General features: G+C 39.7%; 1 protein-coding gene across 5 annotated transcripts in view; it reads right to left on the bottom strand.

Moving 5' to 3' along the window:
• The window catches only part of Galnt13 (polypeptide N-acetylgalactosaminyltransferase 13), a 584813-nt gene extending 575975 nt beyond the window's left edge, over nt 1-8838 (bottom strand). The window contains exon 1 of one of the 5 annotated variants that reach the window (XM_052726141.1): nt 8457-8838. The gene's annotated coding sequence lies outside the window, so the exon portion shown is untranslated. Of the gene's footprint in view, nt 1-7937; nt 8428-8456 lie in introns of those variants that run through there. The other 4 variants (XM_052726138.1, XM_052726140.1, XM_052726142.1 and 1 more) reach the window with 4 other exon arrangements.
• Between the last annotated feature and the right edge of the window lie 10016 nt (nt 8839-18854).

Below are 18854 nucleotides of genomic sequence, written 5' to 3'. Positions count from 1 at the left end.
ATTTCTTTCAGTCTCATTGCCACATTTCTAAATCATCCTTCTTGGCATTATGGAGCCTTGAGAGATCTTTGGCACAGTAGCTTGATTCAACTTCAGACCACTCTCCCTCAGCTTCCAGATTCCTCTGCCTTGCTTGTTCTTCCTCCTTAGAACTGTTTCATCTGTCAGCCCTTTAATGCAATGCCTGATTGAATGACAATTTAGTTTTCATCTTAAAGTCAGTAACTCAAATACCCAAAACCAAATTCAGTAACCTAAAGAAACTACTCCTAAAAGGCCACAATGAAGAAACCCCAAGAATAAACTACTACAGTGGTGTGTATCAGTTCAGGCACAATGGCAATGGTGTTTTTCAGGATGAATGCACATCTGTCATGATCTTAAGACACATATGGGCCGGGCAGTGGTGGCGCACGCCTTTAATCCCAGCACTCGGGAGGCAGAGCCAGGTGGATCTCTGTGAGTTCGACCTACAAAGCGAGTTCCAGGAAAGGCGCAAAGCTACACACAGAAACCCTGTCTTGAAAAAAAAACAAAAAACAAAAAGAAAAAAAAGACACATATGGTAAAGCTGCAACTCTGACCTCTTGTTTCTGGAATGTTTTTTTGTTTTGTTTTGTTTTGTTTTGTTTTGTTTTTCCCTCAGCCCTTTCAGTTGACAAGGACACAACAGATTAACATTCTCAAAAAGAAAAAAGAAGAAGAATGAATGAAAGAAAGAACATCAGAGCTCCAAATAATTTAATGAGATGTTTGCAAGTCTCTTACATTTGTGGAGGTTATTTTTCTTCACCAAAGGAATGGAAGTGCTGCATACATGTTATTCTGCTTCAATTAGAATCTTATATGGATAATAAGAACTGTGTAATGCAGAAGCAAAATGGGCCATTGTGGCCAGCAACAGCAAATGAAGTGTCTCATAACTAACAATTCAATGTGCTAATTCAGCTGCACCATCCAATTACCTACAATTCATCTCAACTTAGGCACAACAAGAAGAGTTTTCTAAAAATCTATGGCAAAATGTCTGCTCTAGTCCTTCAAGTAGGGGAAATAATATCTACTATCTTAAGTGGCTGGGACTACAGAACATAAATAATTAAAAGAGTGCATCACAATCTATCAATATCATAGCAAATTTTTGACAAGAAGTCAATAATCTACACTTGGTAATGAAATATGCATTGTTTGTTTTAAAAGGAAAATCAGACCAAAAAAATTAGAGAACCATGTGTCAGTTGGAATTGGCATATCCTCAAATAACAGCATTCCTCTAGAGCCATGAGCCAGCCAAATGCCAAGTGACCACAGGGCCCAGGCACAGGGTTCTAAAAGTAGAAAAAGGTAATGAGATGTGAATTTAGCATCCCCAGCCTCCTGTTAAATGACCCAGATGCAAGAGCTCTCGAGTCTGTTTCCTACCTACACAGAGACCAGATGATTAAATGAACAGAAGCTGCTTTTTATTTACTTGATTTTTAACGGGCTGGAGATTGCCAGTCTATAATTCAGCCCTGCTGCATGAGCAGTTACAATGCATAGAAGATAGATAATTCAAAGTAGGGCGAGCCATGAAGAAAAGAATGGAAAAGGAAAGCTCTGGGCAGAAAAACACTGAGAAATAATAAACACAGTGTTTGCTTTAAAAAGAAACAAGAGGCAAGTGTAAATCCTTTAGAGTAAAACCTGAACTGTGGTCAGTGGCAGGCTACATTCTCATTTGCAAATGAACTGCCAAAAGGTCAAAGATAGAAAAGCCAGAAGATTCATTAAAAGTAAGGGAATTGTTCTTATATAGTATAAGGCAGTGTTGAAATTCAATAATAATAGAATACTTCATAAATAAAACTTATAAAAATGCAGCATGATTTTCACAACCTCTTTAATAAATAAAAATGAATTCTAACGTAATTTAAAGAATTTTTCAGAAGTACTTCAAGAAAATAAGCTATGTCTTAGTTACTTCCATTATATATAAACATCTTATTTACAGGCATTCTTTGCCCATAACAAGTCGAAAGGAAGAAAATTGATGCCTAAAGTTTGAGTAACAGTCCTTATGAGTAACAGAGGAAAAATTCTGGTAACATGTTCTTTTGGGTTTGTTCGGCAGAGTCCTTGTCCCAGGACACAGACTGGCATCATCTTGGTGACAATGACTTGTAGTTAACCACAGCAAAGGAACCACACATTTCCATCTTCCAGTCATCTCTGCAGTCAGGGGTGTGGGAACCCGAGGCCAAATCAATTGCTGACATCTTCCCTGGGTTCGCATTTCATTACACAGGCTCACAACCAAAACAGAAAAGATGCTGTAGGTGCCATGCTTTACTGAATCACAGTTGCAGCAGCCATGCTGCTCTCCAATATGTGGGTGCCTGGGGAAGCAGGATATGATTGTGGTTTAGACTAATAAAACTTTCCAAGAACAATCCGGAGAATAAAATGTTCTCTGATCAATTTTCATCTCTTAACTAAAATTGTTAAATTAGAAAAGTAAAGTGCAATGCAAAAAATAAAAAGAAGAAGAAGAAGCAGAGGAAGCTAAATCTATTCAATTTAAAGTAGTATTCTTTAATATTCAGTTCTTTCATCTTAGTCAATGTTAAAACGTCCACCATTACAAATGATTATAATATAAATGGACATTTTAAATTATTCTTACCATGCAAAAGAAAAGATCACGTGAAGTTGACACTGTATTTTTATTAAATGAAAATGTCAGCTTGAGACAGGAAGAGTGGGTGTCACCCTTATCCCTAAGACAGACTAGCTGTGAGATTCTAGGCAGTCCATCCTTACACAGCTCTTACACAGATGCAATGTGCTAAAGCCTGTCAGGTATTTACTTACCAAATTCTGAATATAAACTATGCACGCAATCATTTTCTGTGATTTCACCAACTACAACTCAATTTACCACGTTTAATTCTCCCTTAATTCGGTTGGATGTGTTTCATGTGGGTTTTGTTGTTTAAATTTTCTTCCTTTAAACTGTTCCTGATAGTCATATAAATCTCATCCTCTTTATATGAAACTAATTATATAATAAGCCCTTAAGAGGAAATTAAATCAGTCATTATGCTCCTGATCTACAAGAAGCTACATAATCATCCTCTTATGTTCAAATTCCATTTATTAATAGCAAAAAATAAATGTATTGCTTATAAAAATCAAGGCAATTAATATAAGACAAGAGGCTAAGTTGACATTTACAACTATGGGGTATCATCTGGAGGGTTTTGATTTTGTAGGATTGGATTTAAATTCTTTCTGTTTACTGTGTCTGCTTTTCTCTTGTGTTATGTTCAGAATGTGCTGATGAACAGGTTAATCACACTCTGCCTTGAATATTCTACGTGAATTTGAATAATATTTGGTGACAATGCAATGATGGAACTGAGGAAAGCATCCCCGTTAACTTTCTATGGTGTTAAAATCCTGATAGCCTGTACCTTGGACAACTTCCAACCGTGAAAACAATAAGCACTTCTTTAAGAATTAAAGAAACAAAAAGGTCTGAGGGCCTGGAGATGGCTCAGAGGTTAAGAGCACTTTCTGCTCTTGCAGAAGACCCAAGTTCAGTTCCCAGCATCCACACCAAGCATCTCACAGACACCTGTAACTCCAGCTCTAGGGGATCTGACATCTTCTGAACTCTGGCAGGGAAATTGATCCCTACAATTTGAGTCACAGTCCTTATGTGGAAGACAGAAGACAAAATTTGAGCAACATGTTCTTTGGTGCTTGCCTCACAGAGTTCTTGTCCCAGGACATGGATGAATTCTATCTTGGTGACATTGACTTGCAGTTAACTACAGCAAAAGAACCATTCATTTCTATCCACTTACATGTGCACATACCTACACACAAATACACATATACATACATCTAAAAACAAATAAATATTTTTACTAAAAGGAAGTCTGAGCATTTAATGTAGAAAATGTATTTCCAATAACAGGATATAATTGAAAATATACTCATGTATGTGTAAGCCAATGCCCTTACTAGCCTGTTTTAAGCTATCTTGGGGGAATTAACCACTAGTATGGAAATGCTGTAAACAGCTGATACTTTGAACCTGAATTTAGTTGTGTGGTGAAGGAGAGTTGAATATAAAAAGTAGATAGTAAGATCTCGTGGTAGTTTGTCAATACTGTACATGTTGACAGTTGAGCAATGTTGGGTTCTTAAAGGAAAAGCACGTTGACCTCTTTACCATTTAATTGTTTAAGGCCCATCAAAAATCTGTAATAACTTTTAAAAGAATTTAAACTTAAATAAACATGTCCCAAGATGCACTATGAAATCCGGGGAAAAAAAGTTAAATCAATAAATAAATGTAATGGCATTAGAGCAGACATTAGTCAGAATAACGAAGATTTCTTTAACCACCTGTCATGATTCCCCGGCAATCAAGGTAAGCACAATTACATATATTACTATACATACTAAAAACATAGACTAGGGCTTAATTCTGAATCAAGGAGAAAGAAATGCAAATGTATAGAGCTTGAATTATATTTTTGCTGTTAGATAAAATTGCTTATAACGTTGCAAATGTAAGGCCATCTATTGCTAAATTAATATGAATAGCCATTTCCAAAAATATTTTAATTCACTTTCACAATGAAAAGCTAAATTCTTCAGAAACATGTATCACAAGATTTTTAATTAAACAACATACCCTAAGATAAGAATTGTAAATATAAATCTAATTTATTAAAAGGACAAATCATAAAATCATACAATGGCATAATTGTAATTGTATTTTATGCTCTCAAGCATATGCTTGATGGTGTGGAAGGTATATGTGTGTGTGATCTGGTTAAGTAGAATGTGTTGCTTTAAGAAAAGTCATCAAAGACATTATCTAATCAATTCAGTACATATATTTAGGAGTTTCCTGTGTTGTGGTGCTATTATGATACCAAAAGCAGAAAGACCATTTAGACGCAAAGCCCGATTGAAATTCTTTGGTAAGTAGGCACACTCAGACTTAATGATCTACCAGATCCCATTAGATTCAAGATGTCTACATTTTCCCACTGACAGACACACAACCCCAAGAAGGTGATACTGGAAGTCACAGTCAACACTGTGCTACTATCACAGTTGGAACTTAGAGCATTATATCTACCAAGGCAAATCCATCAAAAGACACAGCTCTAAGAACTGTCTGTATCCAGAAACACCATGACCATCTATCAGAAACAGAGTCGTCACTTACTTTACATGATGCAATTCAGTTCTACTAGTGCTTTGCTCTCAATTTGTTTCTTCTAGTACTATCTGCATTTGCCCAACTTAAAAAGCTAAAAACATCTATTTGTTGCTCCTACTCTCAGCTTCTTCCTAAAATGCCCACATTTTCATAAGCTCACAGTACCAAATAAGTCATGTCACACAAGAATACGGAATAGAAATGTTCCTGCTGCAACTATCACTTGGAAAAACCAGCATTGCAAGATGAAATTAATTCCATTCTGATAAAACTGCTTAACCTGAAATGAATTCACATTAAGTTTTAACAGTTAATTGTGCAAATCAATAAGAAATTAGAAGGCTTCTCAACCAGTGTCAGAATTTCCATTTTCATTGTCCTTGTTATGTTTAAATACAAAATTAGGGTAGAAGATAGTATCGAGGAATTTACAGGTAAAATTTTAAGGCACAATTGCTTCAACCTGCTCCTGCCTAAAACCCATGGTGAATTGTTGGCAGTGGTGACAAGTATAGCATCAAAAGGGGCTGTGACAGCATGCCACTCCAGTCAGTCTGGAAAATGCTCATATGCTTGTAGCATCACATCCCTCATAGACACTTGAAGCAGTAAGGGATCTACAAACTATTTAATGTAAGTGATTCAGCATTCAGCTTAATCTATAGCCCCCAAATACTTTCAGCTGATACATCTACTATTTACATTAAAGAATTTTCACCTCAAAAAAGTGAATATATTCACCCCAAATGATGTCACATCCTATTTTATTTTCAGGTAGGGAGGCTGAATATGACACCCATCAGAGTCTTTAACTTCTCCACAGTATCTACCAAGTTAATGAGTTGTAGAGAGAGGTCAAAGTGTGCATTGGGATGGGCTTCGAGAAAGAAGCACAAAATCCTGATTCCCACATCCTCCCTGCTAGTATTCTACTCTCCCTTATGGAAGACTAACAGAAACAGAAAAGCAGAGGTAGATTTTATTTCTAGTATGAAGGTTCATTAGCTAACTGGGTGACTTAGAATCTTAACATGACCTGCACTCTAATCCATTAACCAAGTTTTCATCAAAGACTTGTTTTCCCACACTCCTGGAGAGTGAGAGTCTATATACCTGGGAGAACATCCAGTTCCACTCTAGACTTTCTGTTTCAGAACTAAGGTACACTGGCAACACCCTGTAATTCCTTAGAAAAGGATTCCTTTTCTTTTCCTGTAAATTGGTCTGACACAAAGTGCCCCATAAGCAAGTAGTTTACACCCTGGAATAGGATGTCCAACAAAGAAAATAATTTAAAGTATATGTTTTAACATGCAAGAGCAGCCAGCAATTCTCAATTCTCAAAAAAAAAAAAAAAAAAATCCCAACGGAGTTGAAAGTAATCAGGGGCATAAAAGGGGGCTGATTTATTTATCCTGGTTTATGGCAAACAATAAAGGAAAACTATGTGTTTCTTAAACCTTCAAAACCTGCGTTAGGCTGTGGGCATTCTCCAGATCCATCTGTCTCTGAAGTCAACGGAAAAGGGTTTCAGTATTAAGATTCTAAAGCCGCAGCAGACGAAGACTTTGCAGAGATCAGGAAAGAACAGATTCGTAACACAGTTGCAAAAGTCAATGAGGAAGCGGAAAGAACATGTGTGACAGAGAGAGAAAGACCCCTGGAGGTGGCAAGTCCAAAGAGAAGGCCAGTAGTGTGACCTTACTTTTCAATATTCTCAGACCAGCAGGTTTTTAACACTAGAGGGCATGAACATAAACACATAAAGGCGTGTGTGTGTGTGTGTGTGTGTGTGAGAGAGAGAGAGAGAGAGAGAGAGAGAGAGAGAGAGAGAGAGAGAGAGAGAGAGAGAGAGAGACTGACAGACAGACAGACAGACAGAGATTTTGAGCAACAGATTTCGCCAAAAGCTGGGGATGACAAGGAAACCAGAAACGTCATAGGAGTGGTCAAGTACCCTTAATCCTGCAAATAAATCAGGCTTTTCTCAAGGGGACACTGCTCTCCAAAAGGCTGAATGTGAAAGGGAGGGACGAGGCAGAGCCCCTTTCACCTGCTAGCATAGCCTTTACATGAGAGCGTCCACCCTTTTGACATTTGCCTTGCCTTAATCCCAAAGATTCTATGTTTGCCCATCTACTGACTCTTCTCCCCTAGCTATCATATAAGCCGGAAATGAAGACTCTGCACCTGGAAATTCAACTAACCACAGTTAAGGCACAGGGCAGGTGAGGGACTTCCACACTCACACAGCTTTGGCTGGGCTGACCAGAAGCCTCAGCGAACTGGGTTCCTGTAGCGCAGCGCCCTTGGACCACGGGTGGGGAGGCTGGAGCGACACCCTCCCTTCTGAGCCCTGAGCCCCTCATTCAGCTCCAAGGCAGCTCAGATGCAGGAAGGCTGCTTCACTCCCGCCTTCCCAGGGGCGCAGAGTAAGGGGGTCTGTGCATCTAGGGGGTTCCCAGAAGAGGAGCACCTACGAATCAGGGGACTGGGAGTTGGGAAAGAGGCAGGCAAAAGGAGGAGAAACAGAAAGGGGGAAACGCTGCAAGAGAGACAAACGAAACAAACAGTATAGTAGAGACACAGTGACAGCTCAAAGAAAGACCGAAGCACACAGAATGAAAGAGAAGCAGACACACAAGGATGGACGCACGGGGATCAAAAGCCAGAAAGAAAATCAGACCTACAAAATGAGTGAGAGACATACACCGGGAGAACAGAGGCTGTGGCGGCTGGGGCACTGACAGAAAGAGCGAGCTGTCGAGGAAGACATCCAAGAACCAGAGCGAGCGTGCCTGGTGTCATGAGTAGTAGTAGCACCGGCAGCATAGCACCCAGGGGTGTCCGCAGCTGGGAAAGAAAGTTGCCTAGGAAGAGCCTCTAAGGCAACGGAGAGCGCCCCCAGGGCGTGGATGGGGACCAGCACACGCCAGCTCAGAGGGTAGTAGTAGGAAAAGCCTAGCGGAGGGCTGCTGGCTGCAGAAAGTTCCGCGCCTCCCCATCCTACCGCCGCACCTGCAAGCCGCGGGCGTGCGTGCTCGGAGGTCCCGGGAGAGCGACTCTCCAGGTCCACGCGCGCCCCCTGCCCCTGCCCGGCCGGGCTTCTGCGCGCTGACACTCACGGCGGGACTTTGCGGCGCCCAGCCGGACTCTCCTGCAGTCTGAAAAGGGGCCCCCGTCCCAAACCGTCACCGGGAGGAGGAGAGCGAGAGAAAGAGACTGAGACCTGGTCTGGGTGGCTAACGATCCCGCGGTGACAGCTCGGCGGTCCGCGCTCAGGATGCTGCCACGATCCAGCCTCGCCTGCCCGCGGCCAGATGCGCCGAGAGCCGCGCTCACCTGGAGCCCGCGCCGCTCGCAGCCCCGGCTCCCGCCCGCGCCTCTCTTCACACTTCTCGGAGAGCAGAGCAAGGCGGCCCCGGCCTCGGCCAGCCCCGGAGACGCTCGCACATAGCGCGGCGACCGGCCGCGAGGCTCGGCGAGCGCGGCCAGGGGGCGCCCAGGCCGAGGAGGCGCAGGAGACGGAGCGGGGCTCCTAGCACATTGTCACCTCGGCAGAGCCGCCGCCGCCGCCGCCTGGTCACTTGGTCCCCGCCCCCTCTGCCGGGCCCTCCCCCTCCCGCAGCCTCAGCCCGGAGGCCTGTCACTGGGCTAGGATCATTTACGTAACCAGCACCCCGGCCCTCCTCCCGCCCGGCTCCCGCTCCTCCCCGGGCTGGGGAGCTGAGCACCGAGCGCGCTCCAGCTGCTCCCGGAGCCGCGGCTCCTGCGAGGCGCACAAGTCCCGCGATACTTGCTAGGCACGGCCCCCAAGAGCAACTGTGGGGTCCGCTCCTAGCCCGGAGAGTGCGTGCAGATCCCCGCTAGCTCCGACTCCCCCACCTCTCTCCCCCCAGCTCCACGCGCAAAGCCCAGCTGCGGTGCCCCGTGCTCGCCCCTGAGCCAGCCAGCCTCGGAAAGGGGTACCGGGGGCCTGGGGTCTGCCCTCGGGGAAAGTTCCAGAAACCGCACCCTGGTGGTCAGCTCTCTGGTAGAGATTGCTGCTAGGAACTTAGGGCTTAGGCTCTAAAGCAGAAAAGATGGACACACTTTAGCCTCCTGTCCTTTAAGGTTTAGACTCCCTAACAGGATCCTAGGGTTCACTGCCCCCAAGCGCTCTGTAAAAGAACCCATCACAGAGTGCGTGCTCTGCTGTAATCTTTGGGGGGCGCCGGGGGGGGGGGGAGAGTGTAAGGAAAAAGTGGGGCTTTGAATTTCTTTCTTCAGGGAAGGTGTAGTCGACCGCCCACACGCACGCTCACACACATTCTCACCCACAACTCTAAGTATCAGAAGGCTTGTATAGCTAAATTAATGTGTAGCGTAATGTAATAGAAGATCCGCTGTTCTAAACGGTGTTAAAATATATGTAGCGTTTTAGAACAGCGCCTGGCACAAGGCACAGATCAAATATTCGAGTACCAGAATTTGGAAGATTCCCTGGGAACCTACTCCTTGCTGCCCACAGGGGTAATTGAGGAAAACTGGGGTTGCTGGTTTTTAAGGATCTGCTTAGGTATTTAGTCACTGCTTTGGACATTGATTTTGTTCAGTCTCTGGGTTATTTATTTATTTATAAAAAGAGGTGACAAAGACAATTTCTTCTTATAGTATTCTTGTGTGGCATGTCTTATTTGGCACATTCGGGAAGGATGTGACAGCTCTTCAAAGTATTAAGAGCTATATTGTGCAAACATGTGATACTATTAATTATGATGTAGTGTGTCGATGATGTTCTTGATTATGCTCAGGAGCAGCAATTTCTAGGGATGTAGTTTTGAATCTTTTTATGAATTCATTATAAATCTAAATTAGTACAATAACAACATTAAATGTTTCTTCCACATTGTCATATCATGTCACTATAAATATGGAACATCAGTCTGCAATACCAGCTACCAGAGAAGCTGAGGCAGGAGGATGATTTGAACCCAGTTCTTCAAGACCAGCCAAGACAACATAGCAATACCTGTCTCAAAAGAAAAAATACCAATAATTATGAAACATTCAGCAAAGGCACTTTAGTATGTGTGATAGGACATAAGGTCCCACTGCTAACGCCAGGGAGTCTCAAGAATTTGTCTCTATTATTCTCACTTTTGACTTCCAAATGCTGACATCAGGCCGTTTACCTCTGTGACATATTGAGAAATGCCATGGACCAACACATAAAAGATTACTGTTCAAATACTGGCACAATAACTTACCAGTCATGTGTGTCCTTGAGAGACGTATAGCCCCCACCCTTACATTTGTCATGGCTATAAAAAGAAGCAATACCATTTCACAATCTCTGTAATAATACTTAACTTGAGCAAGATTCATAAATCTAGTTGGCAAAAGTTATATATGTAACTGGTATTTATGTAGTCCTAACATGTCTTCTAGAAATTATTAGTTTTTGCTGCATAACACATCATCTGAAGAGTTAGCAGCCTAAAACAATAAACATTTGCAATATCTCCAAGTTCTCTGGGTTGTCAAGGAGGGTTTCTTCCTGGGCAGCCTCAGTTTGAATAGTCTGTATCTTGATGGGAAGAACTACAAAGTAATATCACAAAGGAGAATGAGAAGCCTTTAAGGCTATGTGTGTAACCGAACATGGATTCTTAATGCAAGGAGATAAAAAGTTACTTGTAGTGGATAAATCTGGACATCACATTTCACCAAGTGATCCAAAGTGGTACCCAAGCTTCATGACCTGATACATGAAGAAGCATATTAACATAACTTATTTAAAGTTCCAGACATGAAAGGCCTAACTGTGTGGGATCATGACAAATCCAAAACTTTGAAAATTGCCACTGTGATGAAAGCCACTGCAAAGCTAAGGAAATATTCCATACTAAAGAAGAATAAAATAGAAGACGGCTAAGTTCGTTGTACAAGGCAAAATGAAGGGCTGGAGAGATGGCTCAGTGGTTAAATGAATGTCTTCCAGAGGACCTGGGTTCTGTTCCTCATGTTTGAATTAGGTGCCTCACAGCCTAACTGCAGCTCCAGAGCACCTGAAGTTTCTGGCTTTCTAGACCATCTGCACATATGCACACAGACACACGCATACACATAAATTAAAATAGCTTTTTAAAAACCTTTTTAAAGTAAATATATAGTGAAATATTTGGAGGCAAAAATGGCATACATGTTGTAATCCTTTTGCAGACGGTTCAGAAATATCTATAGAGGGAAGGATGACATAAACTAAGAACCTCTTACTGCTGATAAATTCACATGATGAATGTAAATGCTTTGAGGCAATTTGTAAAATTCCTTTAAGGTTATTTAAATGAAATTTAAGGTTACTTAAATGAAAATGGATGATGAAATCATTGCTTATCTCACAAGCAGATTGAACTAAAAGTTTAAGGAAATAATGTTTGAAAGTAGTAAAAACTCAGTAAAAAGCTTTTTAAAGTGTAAATATAGAAATTATCTTAAATGAAAGAGGAGCTATTGCAGAAATTTGTTTAAATAATGGGAATGGTCAGTATTTTACAATTAATTGATGATAAGGCATGGTCACTAAGTTGGGAAATATTGCACAACCAATGGTAGAGGTTTAGCATGGACAGTAGTAGCACATTCTGTGAGTAACCAAGGCTTATTAAAATGGGAAGTAAAGAGTGAGTTAGTGTGTTGCTGAAATTAAGTTTCCAAGTATTGGAAAACAAGTAGGAATAAAGCAGAAAAAAGGTTGTAACACTTTTAAAATGCAAGAATTGTGAGAATTGAAATATCATCATCAAAAGAAACAGAACTCTACGTTATAAAATGGACATCTAATGATTCTCAATTATAAAATTTCAGTAATTTCTCAGGAGTATTCCTAAGTAACAATATAAAATTACTGCAATACTCTTGCATTAGTTAATTTTCTATTGCTGTGATAAAATGTCATGTCCCAGGCAACTTGTAAAAGGAAGGGTGTATTGGGGACTTACTGTTCTGGAGGGCTGAAGTCCATCACCATCACAACAGGGAAGTGTGGCAGTAGGCAGACAAGGCAACTGGACCTGGAAGCTGAGAGCTGAGTTCTTACATCCCCACACAACAAAACAGAAAGCAGAGAGAACACTGGAAATGATGCATGGCTTTGGAAACCTCAAAGTCTATTCCCAGTGGCGTTCTTCCTACAGCAGAGTCATATCTAGTAAACCTGTCAAAACAGTGTCACCAGTGAGGGACCAGGTATTCAGATGCCTGAGACTATGTGGGACTATCTCATTTAAATCACAACTCTATTTGAAATTTTATAACCTGGGGCCTTTTTTTATTCTATAATACTTACTGTGGTGGTTGGAATAGGAAAGCCCTCCCCACCCCTTTGTACTCAAAATTATTGCTACATGGTCCCCAGTTGGTGGAACTGTTTGGGAAAGATTAGAAGCTGTAGCATTGTCAGAAGAGGTGTGCCACTGGAATGCAAGCTTTGAATTTTCAAAATCCCAATGCCTTTCTCAGTTCTCTCTGCCTTGTGTTTGTGGATCAAGATGTATGTTCTCAGCAACTGCTCCAGTGAAATGTCTGACTGCCTGCTGACATGCTCCATGCCATGATGGTCATAGACTCTGACCCTCTGAAACTGTAAAATACAAATAAACATTTTCTTCTAAAGTTGCCTTGATTGTGGTGTCTTAATCACAACAATAGAAATTTTATTAAAACATCTACTATGAGCTCAACACTGGGTAAGTGTGGAAGATTAAAAAGGAAATAGAGATAATCTTGATGGAACAATGATTGTACACAGATTTTTTACAACATGGCAACTACTTTTCAGACAATTGGAATATTAGAATAATTACAAAGATGTCATATATTCATAAATGTTACAGCTTGAAAAAGTGTCGTAAACAAATGAGCAACTGTGGGTTTATATCAAGTGGTAGTAGATTCTTGGAGAATTGTGAAATGGGTGAAGAGATGAGCTTTCCAGCCAATGTGTTGTGAGTGGTTTCCAGACATGTCACGAAATACTAATCATCTCATGTGTTAGAAGCGGCCATATAGTATGCTCTAAAGTTTTCAGAGTCTTTGATAGGTAGCCATTGGTTTTTAAGAAACTTACCAAGGGTCAAGGAAAATTATTTGAGCATGCAACTGAAAATGCAGCCCATTGTGTGTGGAGGAGCAAGAATATTGGTCTAAGACTTTTAGTAGATATGCCTCCAGGTGAAAATCCACAGCTCTTCCAACATAAACATCAGATAACTTCATTCTGTGTGTCATTAGTTTATTGTTATTGTGACAGCCATATCACCTGCAGACTGGATGTTCTAACAGATGAGCATCTTCAAATAAAACTTTATTCATACCTGACAAAAATTGGTATCTTTTGCAATTCCATAAATATTTACTTCTGTACTAATATCCTAGAGTTTGTTCAATTTCATCTCATGTTGTATAAAGCACTGTATCCCTTGCATAGTGGCAAATTTATATTTCTTCATAATCATGTGATTGGTGTCTATTTTTTCTACTATATACTGTAATTCATGAAACTGAATGATTTTGTTTGAGAAAGTGGTTGTGGTTTCACAAAATGCACTGTCTTTGTACATTAATTTTTTATTGAATGAATATAATGCAAGGTGTGCTTAACAGATAAACATTTTATGTAAATCTTTCTGATTGTGACCTTCACTGTCCTCAATACACCTTTGCTCTTGTCTTTGAATTCTTGATTGGACGGTAATCACTTTGGTCAAAGAATTATGGAAACAACTAATTATCAGCACTCTGATTATTCAGTACCACGGAGAGCGGCAAATGCAGGCCGACCAAATTCCTGGTTGTTGCAACCTATACTGTTACTCAGCACACCGAATACAAACCCAGAAAAGTAAGTACAAAGACAAAAAGAGAATAAGAAAGATAGGCTATATAAGTATCCACCATTCAAAGACTAAAGTACATTGATAGAAAACAAGTCAACATGAAAACCCACTGACGCTAAGGAAATATTCTGCTAAAATTCAGCCTTTCTCTCCAATAGCCCAAAAGACACATGCTAACTAAACTCTTACATGCCATTGATATCCACATCAAAAATAGAATCTTTTTTTGAGACAGGGTTTCTCTACGTAGTCCTGGTTGTGTTGCATCAGACTCTGCAGCCCAGGCTCACCTGGAACTCAAAGATGTTCCTGCCTCTGCCTCACACGTGCTGGGATTAAAGGTGTGTTCTTACCACACTGGACTTTCAAAGCAAGAATCCTTAACTCTTTAAAATGAGTCCTATGAACCAGGTATTGTATTTTACCATTCCCAGACTAAAAACTATGTGACACAGTAAGTATTCATATATTCACTAAATACAATATATAGATCAATGTGGACTAGTTACTGCCATGCTGCCACATACCACACTTTTTTTATTAAAGTTTATGGATAATCAATCTAACACTGGCTAAAATACATTTATGCTTAAGAATCTATAGCCGGCTGTGATGGTGCATACCTTTAATCTCAGCACTCAGGAGACAGAGGCAGGTGGAACTCTGAGTTCCGGGACAGACTGAACTATATAGAGATACACTGTCTTTAAGAAAGAAAAAAAAAGAATCTAGTATTTTGCTATATAAATTTTTGAAAATAAATGCTTTTCAAAAATGACTACTACATGGAAGGTAAATTTTATTGGTCTTTGTTTGGACTTTATTTTGAAGCTATTCTTAAAATATCAGCTTCTTCTTTAAGGAACATCCCAGTGTATTTTAATTAGTTGTTTGAAGCTCCACTCATAACTTCAGAATAATGAACATAATAACTATAAAATCCTTTATCCAACAGAGATAGCCTGTATCCCTGACTCACAACAATACTCATTCTATACAACAGTAACTTTTATTCTTTTGCTTTGATGGCTAATACAGTTAGAATGAGTCAGAAATGAAAAACAAAGACAAATACCAAAGCTACTATTTTTAAATTCAAACATTTTAAAGATTCCCAGAATCATTTAGATTTTTCTTCCTTAGCTCATTTTTCTTCAGCTTTCCTATTCAAAGCAATTATTTATGTTGTAATACAGTGTACAAAACAGAAATTATGGATATTTCCCAAGAAAAATGTTAAATATGCACACATAAATTATTCAACATTTCATAAGAAACATGACACGGAGTAGAAAGTATTAAATGAAGTCACAATTTTGTTGTCATCTCCTATCTAAACATCTGGCTAGGGCTTGTATATAAATGAAAATGTCTTTTCTTTAAGTCTACGTATAATGCCAAATGTATGTGAAAAAGCAATTTCTATATTAGTAAATGGCAAAAAGAAGACACATTCATTGGGGAAAGTTGGCCATCATTAATAGTGCAGAGGATGATAGAAGAGGAGAGGAGAGGAGAAGATAGGGGAAGGGAAGGGGAGGAGAGGAGAGACGTCATCAGCATAATGTAAAAGCAATGAAGTCCATTAGCTATAAAGAACATAGTGGTATTGATGTGGAACATGGCAACTGACCTTTTACAATTGGTACACTAAGAAATTAGCAACTACTCAATTTTTTTAAAGAAAATATAATTGAAGGTTTTTAGCTATATCTTTGCCCTAGATATGTGTAAAACATCTCTGCAAAATTCTTTCCAGAGTTTCACCTATATTGATATGACTTACATCTTTGTGTTCTTTTTCCAAATAAAAACCCATTCTAAATGTGCATTTGCATACATAAATGCATGTGTGTGTGTGTGTGTGTGTGTGTGTGTGTGTGTGTGTGTGTGTGAATACAGTGAAACACAAAGCACTCAGTGAAGACCCAGTTACTTTTTTCAATATTTAAATGCTGCAAGATTTGAATTTGGGAAGTGAGCTTTTGTATATACCTCTGATCATAGGCACAGATTCAAGTGTGCCACATGATATGTATAGTCTTTAGGAGATTATTTAACACTGAACAATGACATGTTTTGTGGTTAAAAATAAAAAACTGAAGCCAGCAGTGGTGGTACATGCCTTTAATCCCAGGACTCAGGAGGCAAAGGCAGGCGGATCTCTGTGAGTTTGAGGCCAGCTTGGGATACAGAGCTAGTTCTAGTACAACCAAGGCTACACAAAGAAACCCTGTCTTTAAAAAAAAAAAAAAGAAAGAACATTAATTAGTTAATTAGCTCATCAGAGTGGTGCTTCTGCTGTCATCAAAAAGAAGTCACAGAAACTAATAATTGAAAATTATGAATTTATTCACTAGCCTGCATATTTTTTCTTCTACATAGCATGCTTCTTCTTAGGGTCAAGAGACCACAAGTAGTTTATAGACTTTAAATCAGACATGCATTAAATATCTGTCACTTGGCAGCAATGTAACCCTGGGTATGCACCCTTCTCAGAATAGATAATTTTGTTGGCAAACTAAGTAAAGACTATGCAGCAGAAAGAGGTTTTGAGAATTAGTTGATAAAATAGAGTGAGAGCCCCTAATTGCTGGGAATGTCTTTCTGTATGCTGTGAAGGTGTTGCTCTGAGTGATTGATAAATAAAACGCTGATTGGCCAGTAGCCAGGCAGGAAGTATGGTGTACACAGGATAAGGAGAGAGGAGAATTCTGAGAAGTAGAAGCCTTGATAGAGGCAATGTGTCATTTGTGGCAGGCTCTGAGAGTTTATAGCCTTGTCCTGCTTCTAGTTTCTCCTCTGCCTTCTGTGTATGGATGAAGATGTGATCTCTCAGCTTCCTCCTCCAGCCACCTGCTGGCACACCTCCCTTGCCACTGTGGACTCTCCCTCTGGAACCATAATTTCTCACCACTGCTGCCATATCTCCCTCATTGTAGAAGAGTCTTCTTCCGGATCTATAAGTCAAAGTAGTCTTTTCTTCCATAAATTGCTTTTGGTCCTGGTGTTTAATCATCGCAACAAAGGTAAATAAAATAGCATTTAAAGGTTTTACTTTCACTTTTTATGTATTCTTCATTCTTTTATAAATATAAGTGACTTTTGATCATATTTTACTTGTCATTGACATTTCTGATCCGAATCACACCTGTATCCTATCTCTGTGCTTCAAAGATTGCTTGCAATGAACTGGTGATGGGTATAATAATTTCTCCTCTTTGATAATGAGAAAAGTAAAAGCTAGAGCAAAATAATTTACCGAGGACCACACAGGTAAAAACAACAAATACAAACACCATACATTCAAACCTATTATCACAGTTCAATCACTTAATCACCAAGTTCAAAAAATATAAAGAAATGATATGTAATTAAAGGAAAGTACTAGAATATTTGTGTGTGGAAGTACAGAATATTCTTATATAAATAAGTATGTAATTTTCTTTTCATACTTCAATGTGTGTGTGGGTGCGCGCGCGCGTTGGCACACATGTGTGCAAGCAGCACCAGGGGCTGCCAGAGGTCAGGTTTTGGTGTTGCTCCTGGGGGCCATCTTCCTTGTTTTTGAGACAGTCTCCCACTGTGGATTCACCAGTTTGCTACACTGGGTGGTCAGTAGTCCCAGGGGTCCTCCTGGCTTTGTTCTTGCCTAACAATACTTAAAGAACTGACCTGTCTCCCCGACCCTATTCTTACTCTTCAAGATCACTGTCTTACAACTTTAAGAAGGAAGATCATGAGCTTGATCTTAGTGAATCCGGAAATGAAATCAATGTTGTCACAGGTGCTAAAGGCTCCATCACTTCTCTCACAACTGTCTACTCAGTTCTCCTGCCCCACTTTCCCTGGACTTATATTACTCAGTGATATGGGATATTTGTTTGAAATTATAGTGAGTGATGCTCACTTCTTTCTTAAAACCTTCCTTTCTACTGTTTGGGGGTGAGATATTCTGATTTAAACACAAGACTCTGAACACCAAGCATACTCTTGTTTTCTTCTTCAGAATACGAATTAATTTCCATTTTGATGGATAACACAGAGAGGTGTTCACAAATCACATATACACAATTCTATGAATTTAATAAATAAAATACAACCTGTGCCAGTTGTATGCTGGTAAATATATAATAATCAATTCTTCCATTTCAAAAAACTGACTAAAGCATTATAAAAACCATTTTCCATGCCACAACTAATGTATATTTCTAAATTAATTACCATAAAAATGTAACAAAAATTCTCATTTTTGTGCTTTGATAAACATATTCAAACCCTTTTACCAATTTTCCTTTGATCATTTTGAAATCAGATGGCTATCATTTACAATATTAGGTTCCAAATGGTCTCAGTCCTTTTACTGTTAGGCCTTAAAGTATCTTATTTAAACACATTAGTCCCACTTCAAGGTTTGAAGAAATTTTCTCTGGTTAGTTTCTTGATATGCTACATCTTTAGTTTGGGTATTTGAATATATAATACGTTGGAACTGAATTCTATGAATATTGTGCATCAGTATTAAGCTAACTCTATTATAGACATATTTTATTGATGTGGCATCTGTGCAAGGGAGAGTTGGAGTTTGCTTGCTTGCCTTCTGTGCCAATTTAACACAAACTAGGACCATCTAAGAAAAGGGAATCTCACTTGAAAAATGCTGTCATCAGATTAGCCTGTGAGCAAGTCCGTGGGGTGTTTTATTTTATTAACTAATGACTGCTATGAAAGGGTCCATCCTACTTCAG

This window comes from Peromyscus californicus, unplaced genomic scaffold, assembly GCF_007827085.1.
Source record: "Peromyscus californicus insignis strain IS unplaced genomic scaffold, ASM782708v3 Scaffold_7__1_contigs__length_154581171, whole genome shotgun sequence".
Classification (NCBI taxonomy): domain Eukaryota; kingdom Metazoa; phylum Chordata; class Mammalia; order Rodentia; family Cricetidae; genus Peromyscus; species Peromyscus californicus.
This window is presented reverse-complemented; position numbering and strand designations above follow the sequence as displayed.